Raw genomic sequence first — 13,754 nt, 5'->3', positions numbered from 1 at the left:
TATTAGTAGGAGGGTGAATAATTTTGCCCAGTGTTGTCTGGTTTTAAATTTGATTGTGTAGGTAAAAAAACAGCATAGGCGGGTTAACAAAATTTGGGCGGTTTTGAAACGTAAACTTTATATGCAGCTTAAACATATGAGAGGAGGTGAAGGAAATTTGACTCCCCAGACAAATCTGCATCACACAGCAGCTGCAGTTAAACGTACAACAAACATACAAGCGTTGTCTGATTGACAAGCAGCACCTACTTATGTTCAAAAGAATTTAAAACGCCAATTGTGATGAATTTATACCCCATTTCGAAAGTAAAACACATTCTTAATTGGTAGTGTAATCTACACAACAGTAAGTGCAGTGTGTGGGTGAGAGGGGAGCAGTGTTCTGATGTGATCCAGTTATGTTTTGGTTCTGTGACTGCTGGTGTTGGTTGCTGTATATAAAAATATGACAGTTAAAGTAACTAGGTTAATTATGTAATTTAAATAAAGTAAAATTATATAAAATATTAATCTATCATTTGGGCTATTTTTGTGTGGATTAGGCAGGTTTTGGACAGTTTTTGAGCTGGAAAAAGTCAGCTATATCTGGCAACATTAATTTTGCCTGCAGCTGTATAGATATTCAATACATTGACCAATGAACAGTTTCTTCTTCAGATGATCACATTCAAGAAATGTACTTGTGTGCACCATTTAAACAAAGACTTAATGTAAGGAAAAATCTCTTCCTCTGGTGCACATTTCAGGTATTATAGGGTGTTTCATGAATGGATATTGTGTCAATACAACACCGTTTGAATTAAAATGAAGCATTATCTTTTATTTTTAACGGTGCAAAAATACTTGGACTTAAAAGTCCTATTTACATTCATATGCATGTCCATATATGACATTTAGTGTATTTATTTTTTTTTATTTTTGGGTCACAAACAAAGCACACTTGATCACTTTGCATCATGTGGATTCCTTTCTGAATATGGATTTGAAGCTCAAAACGGTTGAAAAGAGCTTCAAATTAAAAGATAGTTCAGAAAATTCTATAATTTGACAAAAATAAATCCTTATATGAAGATTGCTAAATATACTATTCATTTATTTGTTTGTCTGTTTATTTATTTATACTAGAGTACGTTATTTGTTTTCATATGTTTTGTTTAATGTAATAATTACAAATGCTTTGGCAATATGTTTGTAAAATTTATAATACCAGTAAAGCAAGTTTGATTTGAATTAAACTGAATTTAATTGAAATCTTCATGGAATTATTAGTCTTTTGTGATACAAAGATGAATGATTTTGAAATAAAAAAGGCAGTAAACTTGCCCTCAGGTTGAAACCTCCAATGCTGTGTTGGTTGGACTACACTTTGGAAGCGTATCACTAGATAACCAATCACTCTGAGAAAAAAGAAAATGGGCCAATGAATGCCTATAACTTGGCAGCAGGCAAGCTATTCCCTAGGTTGTGGGCGCACCTGGCGACCCCCGTCCAAGGCATGGGTTTTCTGTGTCTCTCATGGCCAGATCCCACACTGCCATGAGCCATGCTGTTTCTGCACTGCACCACGTTATCAGTGCAAGTGCTGGCCATGCTGCATAAGGGCGGTTCTTCCCCAGGCTTGATGCAAGAGCTCTGCAGTGGGAGATTTAGGCATGGACAATGTGGGCGATCGCCCAAGGTGGCCTCTTGCTAGGGTCGGCATGGAGACTACAACAACACCCGACCCCCCCTCTTCACTTTCATCCGTGAAAGGGTGGCACAAACACCGGCATCTTCCTAGAGCATTATTTGCCTAGAACTCCAGTTAAGCTTGCGCTGCTACTGGCATGGAGGCATCAAGTGGTGCCACTGATGTTTTTCAGCTCCTGGGGGAGCTGTAGCCGCTCTAGCGCCGCTTAGATTGTTCATATGAGACCACTTCATCGCTGGTTTCACGATCAAATGCCTAGATCAGGCGTGTCCAAACTACGGCCCGCGGGCCATCTGCGGCCCGCAATCAGTTTTGTGGTGGCCCGCGAGGCTTTTTATAAATAATAATAGAATCTGGCCCGCTATACAAAAATGAACGTAATTCAATAAATAACCACCGGGTGTCGCTATTACATGCATTCAATTAAGCAGTAGTTCTTGTTATGATCTATCTATCTATCTATCTATCTATCTATCTATCTATCTATCTATCTATCTATCTATCTATCTGTCTGTCTGTCTGTCTGTCTGTCTGTCTGTCTGTCTGTCTGTCTACACACAGTTGAAGTCTGAATTATTAGCCCCTCGTTGATTTGTTTCTTCTTTTTTAAATATTTCCCGAATGATGTTTAACAGAGCAAGGACATTTTTACAGTATGTCTGATAATTTTTTTTTCTTTTGGAGAAAGACTTTTGTTTTATTTCGACTAGAATAAAAAGCGGTTTAAAAATTTTTATGAACCATTTTAAGGTCAAAATTATTAGCCCCTTAAGTCTTCAGAACAAACCATTGTTATAAAAAACCTTGCCTAATTACCTTAACTTGACTAGTTAACTTTATTAACCTAGTTAAGCCTTTAAATGTCACTTTAAGCTGTTTAAAAGTGTCTTAAAAATATCTAGTCAAATATTATTTACTGTCATCATGGCAAAGATAAAATAAATCAGTTATTAGAAATGAGTTACTAAAACTAATATGTTTAGAAATGTGTGGAAAAAATCTTCTCTCCGTTAAACAGAAATTGGGGACAAAATAAATGGGGGCTAATAATTTAGGGGGGCTAACAATTCTGACTTCAATTGTATATATATATATATATATATATATATATATATATATATATATATATATATATATATATATATATGCGTGTCTGTGTGATGTATGTAAAATTTGGCCCGCGACAACGTTTGTTTTTTTGCATCTGGCCCTCGGCCCAAAAAGTTTGGACACCCCTGGCCTAGATCCATCCCACCCCCTTCTCATGTCCTCTTTGAACCTCTCGATCCACATGACTCAGTATTTTTAAGATTTACGTCCATGAAGACAGCTCTGCTGGTTGTGTCGGCATCGGTTAAGGGAATCGGGTACATCGGAGACATTTTTGGTCAGCGAATCATGTCAGGAATTTGCTAAGTGACCAAGGTTCCTACTGCGCACTTTTTAGCCTAGGTAATGAACCTGCAATCCCTGCTTATGGAGGAGGCAGACCCAGCCCCTTCCATTGTTATGTCCTGTTCACGCACTGTACTTTGATGAGACCGCACTTGGAGCATACGCCTCTAAGCAGCTCTTTAAATGTTCTGATTGGCAGAAAGGGTGTGCAGTATCAAAGCAAAGGTTGGCCCTCTGAATAGATGCCATCGCCCTCGCTTCAGTGCCAGCCGTGTTCCCCGGGGGTTGAGAGTACACTAATAGGGAGCGCTGTATTAGCACATGACACCTCTATAACAAAGGTTTGTAGAGCTGCGAGCTTGGGGACATAGAGTGAAGATGGTTTCCTCATGTGTACTCAATTTTTCTGGGCTGTAAATGGGGGAAACTAAACACGGTGTCAAAACACGCTTGCAGCGCCATTCTCCCTCATCAGAAATGCAAGTGCTCATTGTGCTCTGCTTAGCGAGTTGCCCATCAGGCGAACCATAGAGAGTTCCTTCAAGGCCCCCAACACCTGACTCAGCAGAGGAGCCAGGTGCCTGGCCCAATAGGTGCCTCTTTGGTCAGCCTGCATTCTGGGAATCGGTGCCAGCTATGCGTGGTCCCAGCTTGGGGATCCCATATGCATCACTTACCCAGTGTACAGTTTCTCCTTCTCAGATGGACCCGTGTCTTCCCTACCTGATATGTATCTTATCATATGTTGTGCTCCTTCTAGTTAGGGTTAGCCCACATGCTTATATTGTCACCTGGGGCCTCATGTATCAACACTGCGTACGCACAAAAACTTTGCGTACGCCAGGTTTCACGCTCAGAATCGCTCACGTTTGGATTTACTAACGATGAACTGAACGTGGGAATGTGCGCAGCTCCACGCCAGCTTTATGGCTGGCGTACTCACATTTTTTTGTGCGTGTCTGTTTTATTTCCATTGGCGACTCCTAGAGGCAGTTGTGTTAAATTGCACTCTACAAGGTGTCTTTGAGCCCTGCAATGGCAGCTGTATGAGACGGGTTCATCTAGCAGGTATATAAGGTTTCCATACCATACAGTTGACCAGCCAAACATTAAAGCGCAATTTGCAGCGGTCGCCTTTGTTTTCCCATTGTAGTGGGAGCGATCTACCGCACACACATTGCTATAAAGGTGCCACCTGAAGATGAATTTGCATGCGTGAATCAGAAACATTTCCATTCAATAAATGTGCAAATAAAATATGATGCACAGACTTATTAATGATTCCTACTTGTCTTTCTTGTGATAAATAGTAGGCAAAATCTGATATGTAGTGGGGAAAAAAAGAAGAATGAGTTCATCAGACGCTGGATTTGAACCGAGTTCATGCTCGAATGTGTCAAAACATGTTAACATGCGATGTATGAGCTGCGCCACTGAAACTGTTAAGGGTGTTACAACAGTTTACACCTATAAATCACATTATTCTCTTTTAACTCCACAGTGCGATGTTCAGACTCAACTGTGTTAACCGCATCAGCTAAACTCTCCCACTCTATTTTTTCTTTTGTTGTTAATTCAGGAGGACAAACTTGCAAATAACAACGTTTTCCTCCGGTCTACCTCCGAAAGCAGCACCTCCAATTCACATTCTGTTCAAAGTTTCTCTTTTTGCTTGTTTTTGCCGTTGCTTTTTCGTTGAATTTTGCCAAAGAAGAGTCATTAGTATATTCATACGGGGGAGGAGGCAGGAAGGGGTTTTGTGCTCGTGCATGTTGCGCTCAGTTTCACGTTCATTCAGATGTACAAAAGAATATGCATAGGATTCGGCGTACGCAGTGTTTCATACATCTGAATTTTTTTCTGCGTACGCACATTTACAGCTTTGTGCGTACGCAATGTTTTAGTATGATTTCCACGCAAGTCTTTGTACATGAGGCCCCAGGTCTTCCCAGCTGGGTAGCAGCTTCAGGACTGACATGCTTTCCCAACATACTGTTGTATTTCAAAAGGTATGAATCTCATATAACCTCCCTGAAAATGTAATCCACAATTAGGTAAGTAAAGGCCTGAGGCCTCATGTACGAAGACTTGCGTGGAAATCTTACTAAAACATTGCGTACGCACAAAGCTGTAAATGTGCGTACGCAGAAAAAATTTCATCTGTAAAATGTTGCAGTACCCTTAACAGTCTCAGTGGCACACCTCGTAAGAAGCATGTGATCATATATTGACACGTACGAGCATGTACTCGGCTCGATTCCAGCATCTGATGAACTCTTTCTTCTTTTTTTCCCCGCTACATATCAGATTTTGCCCACTATTTATCACGAGAAAGACAAGTAGGAATCATCAATAAGTTTGTGCATCATATTTTATTTGCACATTTATTGAATGGAAATGTTTCTGATTCACGTATGCAAATTCATCTTCAGATAGTGTCTTTATAGCAATGTGCGTGCAGTAGATTACTCAGATTACATTGGGAAAACAGGCGACTGCTGCAAATTGTGCTTTAATGTTTAGCTGGTCAACTGTATGGTATGGAAACCTTATATACCTGCTAAATTAACCCATCTCATACAGCTGCCATTGCAAGGCTCAGACACTTTGTAGAGAGGAATTTAACACAACTGCCTCTAGGAGTCGCCAATGGAAATAAAACAGACACGCACAAAAAATGTGCGTACGCCAGCCAGAAAGCTGCCGTGAAGCTGCGCACATTCCCACGTTCAGTTCATTGTTAATAAATCCAAACGTGAGCGATTCTGAGCGTGAAACCTGGCGTACGCAAAGTTTTTGCAGCGTTGATACATGAGGCCCCTGGTGACGTTGAAGGACTGCACCTTTGGTGATGATTGTGCGCTCGCGTGGTGCTTGGCAAATTTCTTGCCAAAGCTTCATTTGTACAGCATTGTACTCGTACAGCATTTATTAAACATAGTTCAGCATTTACGAATGAATAATTAACATCCAAATTCATGCTTTTTAACAGCAATTATTGCACGTTGAGTGGACATGAACTAACAGTGCACAACAATATTTTCATTACCTAATGTTAACTAATATGAACAAATACTGTAATAAACGATAATAAAATAATACAACTTTAATGTAAAGCGTGAGGAAAGCTTCTGTCTTAAAGTTATTAAGCAAATGAACTGCATGCATAATTCCAAAAATTAAGTTAAGTCAACTTCATATCTCCAAATTATAACAGGTTTACTCACTTTTAACTTGTTTATTTAAAGGCAATGGGGTTTCCGCCTATTTTATAGAGTAAAGTAACTAATTGCTTTTTTGTTGTTGTTGTTGAACTAATTCTTTAAGGACCCTAGATCTCTTACAAGCAGCATTCTACAAAATAAGCTTTTTTTTACATTCCCAAAGTTGCACATTTTGAAACAAGATTTCACTATTCTGAAGAAGAAAGTGCTTGAGTCATATCCACATCAGCAGGACAGTACGAGAACTCATTGGATCAAAAAGGATGTGAAACTTAACTCAGGCCTCAAATGCACAAAGAAATATCCTTGAAATAGAACGTTCTTCTTATTTCTTTGTCCGGTCCTGCAACAGCTATTGCAAGATGTGAACAGAACAATACTCTAAACCATAGAATTACGCCACACATTTCAAAATATGAATCAAAATATGTACCTAGAGGTAAGTCTTGCTGCATTTTGTCTGTAAAACAAATGCTAGGGGGGCGGCATGACGCCCGCTGACAGCCTCTGTTCCTTTTCATGCTAATGCTGACTACTTACCTCCATATAGATGACTTCTACAGTGTTACCAGTTTGCTCAGGAGCTCGCCGCATACGACAATAGGCTTGGGATGCAAAGCAGAGTGGACTGTGACAATGGGGTCAAAGTCTGGCGAAGAAACGTTTTTTAAAAACAGGTCATATAAAATCAAAAAATAAATAATAAAAAATAAATAAATAAAACGCTGAAAATGAGACAAAATCTCAAAATGTCCTCGGCGTTATATATATATATATATATATATATATATATATATATATATATATATATATATATATATATATATATTCTTTTTTTTTTTTTGTACACTAACGGTTTCTTTGAAAACACTATCGGTTAGGTTTAGAGAAGGAGGTGGGTCAGCCTGTCGACAGCGAGCTGGTTTTGCAGCCCCCGGTACATTTACACAAGAGGAGGACACACAAATGGCATGTACAAAAGAAATCCGCTTGTTAAGTGGTGACGTGTTTGTGACGTATGTATACTGTTTCCGGGTCTGGATTTCTCCATTCATTTGAGTGGAGAAATCATTCGTTTATGATCACGTTTTATTCCTATCACGCATTAAAGTTAATTTTATATAAAATCATAGTGTACACAACAATCTCTGGGCTTGCTGCATAACAAATATACCAAAAATGTAACAATTTATAAAAAAAAAAATTATCACATTCTGGCCATCGGATATTAGGCATGGACATAAATTCTGCGATCGTGATTTTCGAAAGCATTAAATCGCTTTGTAAACGTTTATTATTACCATTTCATGAGTCTCCCCATTTAGTTGAATAGAGCGCTTGGACCTGGAAGCTGCTTCGCTTGACGTCACACTTAACAAGCGGATTGGAGATAATCAAAAAGTGTACCATCGGCTTCAGGTGGATCTGAGAAAACAAAACCTGCAAGCAGATGTACGTTGTTCTGGGTATGTATTTTGCAATCTCCAGAATTGTAGGCCTGGGAATTTATCCACAATGAGCCTAAAAAAATATATTGCTAATTATTATCTCAATCAACCACATCTTCTGCATCAAATAAGATCCTGTGAGTAACTTTTCAAAAATCATAAAACATTCTTTACACTGTAAAAAGCAATGAGTAAATCTGGCAGATGAAAGAGTAAATTCTTCTACTTGGTGTTTTACAGTGGTTGAAAACAAACTTTTTGGTGATTTACTGCCACTTCTCGCTCCAGCTAGTGACATCGCCAATCAATCATTGGGCTGACACGAGAAACTAGCTTGATGGAAAGATGACTGCAGAAGATTTATTTCTAATGCTGTGCTCTTGTTAGAGTTGAATTGGTTAAAATATATTTAATGTTTGCTCTGCAAATGTGGCCAAGTGCACTTAATATTGTAATTTATTGTAAATGCAGTATTTAAAATATTTAAAATACTATAGTGTTTATAAACAATACTATAGGGATGTAATGTGATATATATATATATATATATATATATATATATATATATATATATATATATATATATATATATATATATATATATATATATATAATTTTTTTATTAATTCGTTTTTTTTTTACAGTATATTAGTTCACAATAATATTAATACTATATTACATATTAGAACTCATTAACAAAGTTATAAACCCAAATGATGTTTAACAGGGCAAGGACATTTTCACAGTATGTCTGATAATATTTTTTCTTCTGGAGAAAGTCTTATTTGTTTTATTTTGGCTAGGATAAAAGCAGTTTAAATTTTTTCAAAACCATAGGTCATAATTATTAGCCCCTTTTAAGCTTTTTTTTTTGTTTTGCGATAGTCTACAAAAAAAGAACATTGTTATACAATAACTTACCTAATTACCCTAACCTGTCTAGTTAACCTAATTAACCTAGTTAAGCCTTTAAATGTCACTGTAAGCTGTAGAGAAGTGTCTTGAAAAATATCTAGAAAAATATTATTTACTGTCATCATGACAAAGATAAAAGAAAAAATTACTTATTAGAAAATGAGTTATTAAAACTATTATGTTTAGAAATGTGTTGAAAAATTCTCTGTTGAACAGAATAAACGGGGGGCTAATAAATGGGGGGGGGGTAATATTTCTGACTTCAACTGTATATATAAACTAAGTTTACATATTACACATATTTTGATCAGTTAGCAGGTTAGCATACCCTGATTCTTTGAGTGTAATTAAGTTACGTTTCAAGTAGAGTAACTAATAGATTAACTCACTACATTTACCATGTAGCTTGCCCAACACTGCTATACGCATAATTGGAAAAATTAAGGTACGTGAACTTAACAGTTACAAGTTACAACAGGTTTGCTCATTTTTTTGAAGTAAAGTCAACTTGCCTCTTTTTTAGTCAATAGGTTTACGCACATTTGAGTAAAATAACTAAGCGCATTTTACAGTGTGTGATATTCAATAAATAAAACTCTCAATCAAAGCATCATTCTTCACCTATTGTGGATGATACTAAATGTCTGCCAACATCATCTTTTTTTTAAAACACAGGTGATGCCATTCAGCTCTTGTGAATCAGCTGCTACCGTCTTTCAACATCCTGGCAGCCTGTCATCAGCCACTCACACGTCTAATTGCAGTGAGGGAGGAAGAGAGAGAGACTCGGGGAAAGTTTATCTCTGAATTACTGCTCACTTAAACATGTTCTGTCATGAAAGCAAACCGCTTTAACGGATTGTTAAAAGAACTTGCTTCTGTAACCCTGTATATGCTAGCAAGAGACTGACTTCTCAAGCAATGAAGCTAGTTGCTCTTATTTGCAACAAAAAAAGAGAAAAATTTTAATGTAAGTAACTTTTTTTAGTGTAGTATTTTATATATATATATATATATATATTATAATCATTTTATTAACACTTTAATTTAAATACAGATTTACTGCTTATTTTTGAGATATTGGCTGTTTATTACATCTTATTATAATCCCACTTAATACCTAAATCCAACTTCTAACGTCTGACTATTAATAAGAGGCAAATTAGTACTTTATTGAGCAAAAAGTCCTATTGGTTTGTTATTATACCTTAAATAAAGTTACTTACCTTTTTGCTTGGCACTTATCTACTGTAGGCACTCAAAGCACTTTACAGATTTTGGGGGGGATTTTCTCAGATTTTTTTTCAGAATTCAGTTTCTGTCATCACTTTATTCTACGTGACTTTGTCTCTTCTGTAGAACAGAATAAGAGATATTTTGAAGAATGCAGTTTTACGAGAAATATTTTGAAAAATTGCTTTTTATTATAGCGAACAACTGCAACAAGAGTAATTTAAAAGTCTAATATGTTTTTAAGGGACATGATTATGCAAATAAAATACGTAAATGTAAGCAACTGTAGTTTTGATATACAATGATGGCCAAACTTAATTTATTAAGTTGTGTACCGAATAATGAACCGCCAACTTGTCCAGCAAGTTTTTACGCAGCAGATGCCCTTCCAGCCAGCATCAACAAACACATTCACACACACACTCACTACGGACCTGTACCACATGTCTTTGGATTGTGGGGGAAACCGGAGCACCCGGAAGAAACCCATGCGAAGGCAGGGAGAACATACAAACTCCATACAGAAACGAGGTTCGAACCAGCAACCCAGCGACCTTTTTGCTGTGAGGCGACAGCACTACCTACTGCGCCACTGCCTCGCCCTAAACTTAATTTAACACCAGTATTTTCACATTTTTTCTGAAAAATAGAGAAATATCTTTAAGTTAGTTATCTCTGTTTTTCTTTAGCGTATCAGTGGCAAGTATTACTTTCAATTTCCAAACATTCTTTTTTATTCATCAATAATCTGTGAGGGATGACACTTTGGTTCAGTGGGTAGCACTGTCGCCTCACAGCAAGAAGGTTGCTGGTTTGAGTCCTGACTGGGAAAGTTGGCATTTCTGTGTGAAGTTTACATGTTCTGTTGTTGCTTGTTTGAATGTATGCACTATGGGTGAATTGGGTAAACAAAATTGGCCGTAGTGTATGAGTGTATGGGTGTTTCCCAGTACTGGGCTGCAGCTGGAAGGGCATCCACTCCATAAAACATATGCCAGAATAGTTGGTAGTTCGTTCCACTGTGGCGACCCCTGATAAATAAGGGACTAAGCCGAAGGAAAATTAATTAATGAACAATCTGTACGATGATTTTATACAGTCTGACAGCAGTCGGTGCTCCACAGAGATCTGATCTCATCATCATCTTTCCATGTCTCAAAATTGTTTCAGAAACAAAAACTAATTATAGACTAAATTCAGAAAAACTGTGGCAAGAGAGGGCTTCCTGCAATGCTACTGCATAGTATTATTAGTATTAAGAGTAAAAATGCTGTAAAACAAGAATGCTGTCAAAAAAAGAAAGGCATGTGTTTTCTTTTTGATTAGTTTCTGTAAACTAAATGACATAATTTGGGTGTGCGCATTCTTTGGGTTCAAAGCTTTTACCCTAAAATCCGGGTTTCTTCTGTCCATCCCATATCCAATGTCAAAAAAAAAAAAGGAAATGTAAGAAAATGTTTTTTTTTTTTTTTTTTTTTTTTGCTCAAAAAATGGGGGGAACAAACTAGATTTTGGCTCTTTTTTTTTTTTTTGGTTTAGGGTAGGAACACAGATTGACGACTTTAAAATTCATTATACACATGTAGGCGGTGCTGAAACACTTTTTCCTCTAATTAGCCAACCAAATCTGAGCTTGTGACACCACCCTCAAAATAATAGTCCTCTTATATAACTAAACAATAAAAAAACACAAAGTAAACAATATTAATTATTATTATTAGCCTATTATTATTATTATTACTATTACTATTTAGGTGTAGTAGCTCTAAAACAAGCATGCAACCCAGATGCTGCTCGGAAATGGAGAAATCTTTGCTTAGCATCAGGTGCACAGCAGTAAGACATTTGGCGGCGAATAGGCATATTAAAATTGTTATCATTAATTAATTTTCTTTTGAGCTTAATACCTTTATATTATTATTATTAGAAGTAGTAGTAGTAGTAGTAGTAGTATTGTTATTAGTAATAGCAGTATTATTATTATAATTATTATTATTATGAAGGTTTGCTCAGAAGCAATCATGCAAACTAGGCAGCAAGACGTTTGGCGGCAAACTATGACCTTATTTTATTGACAAATCTGTAATAGTACTGCTAATTTACATTTTTATTTAATTTATGCATACGCAATGAATGTAGGCCTGCTAACTGATCAAATGAAAGAATATGTAAGATTAGTTAAACTGATTCGCAGAGGACTATTTTTTTAGGATGGTGTCACAAGCTCAGATTTGGTTGACCAATCAGAGGAAAAGGGGCGTTTCAGCACCGCCTACACATTTCCAGACTGACTGGCTATTGGTGCGATCAGATCTCTGTGTGAAGCACTGGCTATTCTCAGGCTCCTTGCACATAGAAAGATCTCACTGGATTATTACAATTAATTGCAAAAATAATATTTGGAAATATCCTACTGACATATACAGTATTCAGCATAATTGAGTACACCACATTTTGAAAATGAATATTTGTATCCATTTCTCAGTGAATATATGCAATGTATTTTGGTGCATTTGCTTTCACAAAGCAGGCCCACTGACAAAGGTCCAGAATTTGTCCCATACGTGAGCTCATATGTCCTATCTTGACTGCTGTGTCATCCTAACTTGTGAAAATAACTCATCGAAGAAGATCAAGTGGAATCTTACATAAGTCATCTTTAACTAACCTACTGTACTGTTGTTAAATAGAGAATATAGTTTACAACTTTAAACTTTTATTCTAAGTTCTGCACCTTATTCTTGAATGAAAAAATGACCAAAAATATATATATAAAAAAGTGATAAAAAGGAGAAAATATGAAAATATAAAAATATGATAAAAAGGAGAGAAGCTCTAAAAGGTAATTCTGAAGCATTCGTTCATTTTCTTTTGGCTTAGTCCCTTTATTAATCTGGGGTCACCACAGCGGAATGAACTTATCCACCATGTTATACGCAGCGGATGCCGTTCCGGCTGCAACCCATCTCTGGATTACATCCTTTGCTTTGAGATGACTACTACCTATTACTACTACCTATTGTTGTTATCTATGACTTTTCAAATGATCTATTTTAAAGGAGAAACTACAAAAAGGGTTATTATTATTATGTTTTATTTTTTTATTATTATTTAAATGGCCAAATTCAACAAAGAAAGTTGAATTTGCTTTTCAAAAAAAAAATCTATAAAAAAATAGACTACAGTATTTATTTAAAACTTAACATTTTTTTTCTAATTATATATAATGTGATAAATTTGTAATTTAAAATATTAGGTAAATAAGTTTTTTATATATTTATTTATTTTAAATAATTAGGAAATGTGTTTGGTACGTTAACCTCCTACTACTTCAGTGGCCACATACATGGGCAGCACATTTTAGCTCTTAAGTGGCTCTTAAAATACTTTGAACCTTTTATATTTTGTTATACACATACAGTGTCATCCTACAACTGTTTTGCAGCATATGAAATGTCCCAAACTGTATTTTTAACTGTCTAAAATGGGGGAAAAATGTTGTTTTTACTCTCTGATAGTCAAAGCAAGTTCAAAAAACTATTTATATGTTATATATGGATTAAAAACAGTCAGGAAAAAGTCTTTTATCTAAATTTGGACCACGAGTCCACATATATGGACATAATTTTTCTCTAAAAGTACATCATATCAAAAAATAATACTTGCATTTTTATTTCCCTTTGCTATTTGGGCTTATTGGAACAAAATTAGAATAAAAATCCAAGTAAAAAAACATCTTGGGCTATAAGAGGTTAAAATTTGTGGTTATGATGACCAATAGACAAGCTAAAATTGGCCTAAAAATGTCACTACAATGCAGTATTTAAACCTCAAATGAAAAGTAAATGA

General features: G+C 36.1%; 2 long non-coding RNA genes across 2 annotated transcripts in view; both read right to left on the bottom strand.

Moving 5' to 3' along the window:
- Window positions 1-13,754, bottom strand: part of LOC147837966 (uncharacterized) — a 99,974-nt gene that overhangs the window by 22,442 nt on the left and 63,778 nt on the right. The gene's annotated exons all lie outside the window — the stretch shown is intronic.
- Window positions 552-7,066, bottom strand: LOC147837970 (uncharacterized). The gene is made up of 5 exons (XR_015524794.1): window positions 5,904-7,066; window positions 5,023-5,151; window positions 2,931-3,876; window positions 1,533-1,945; window positions 552-1,434 (listed from the first exon to the last, which is right to left on the bottom strand). It is a non-coding gene; the product is annotated as an uncharacterized LOC147837970 (long non-coding RNA).

This window comes from Danio rerio, chromosome 24 (genome assembly GCF_052040795.2).
Source record: "Danio rerio strain M-AB ecotype USA chromosome 24, GRCz13ab, whole genome shotgun sequence".
Taxonomy (NCBI): Eukaryota; Metazoa; Chordata; class Actinopteri; order Cypriniformes; family Danionidae; genus Danio; species Danio rerio.
The sequence above is the reverse complement of the archived record's forward strand: the minus strand, read 5'-3'. Positions and strand labels throughout refer to the sequence as shown.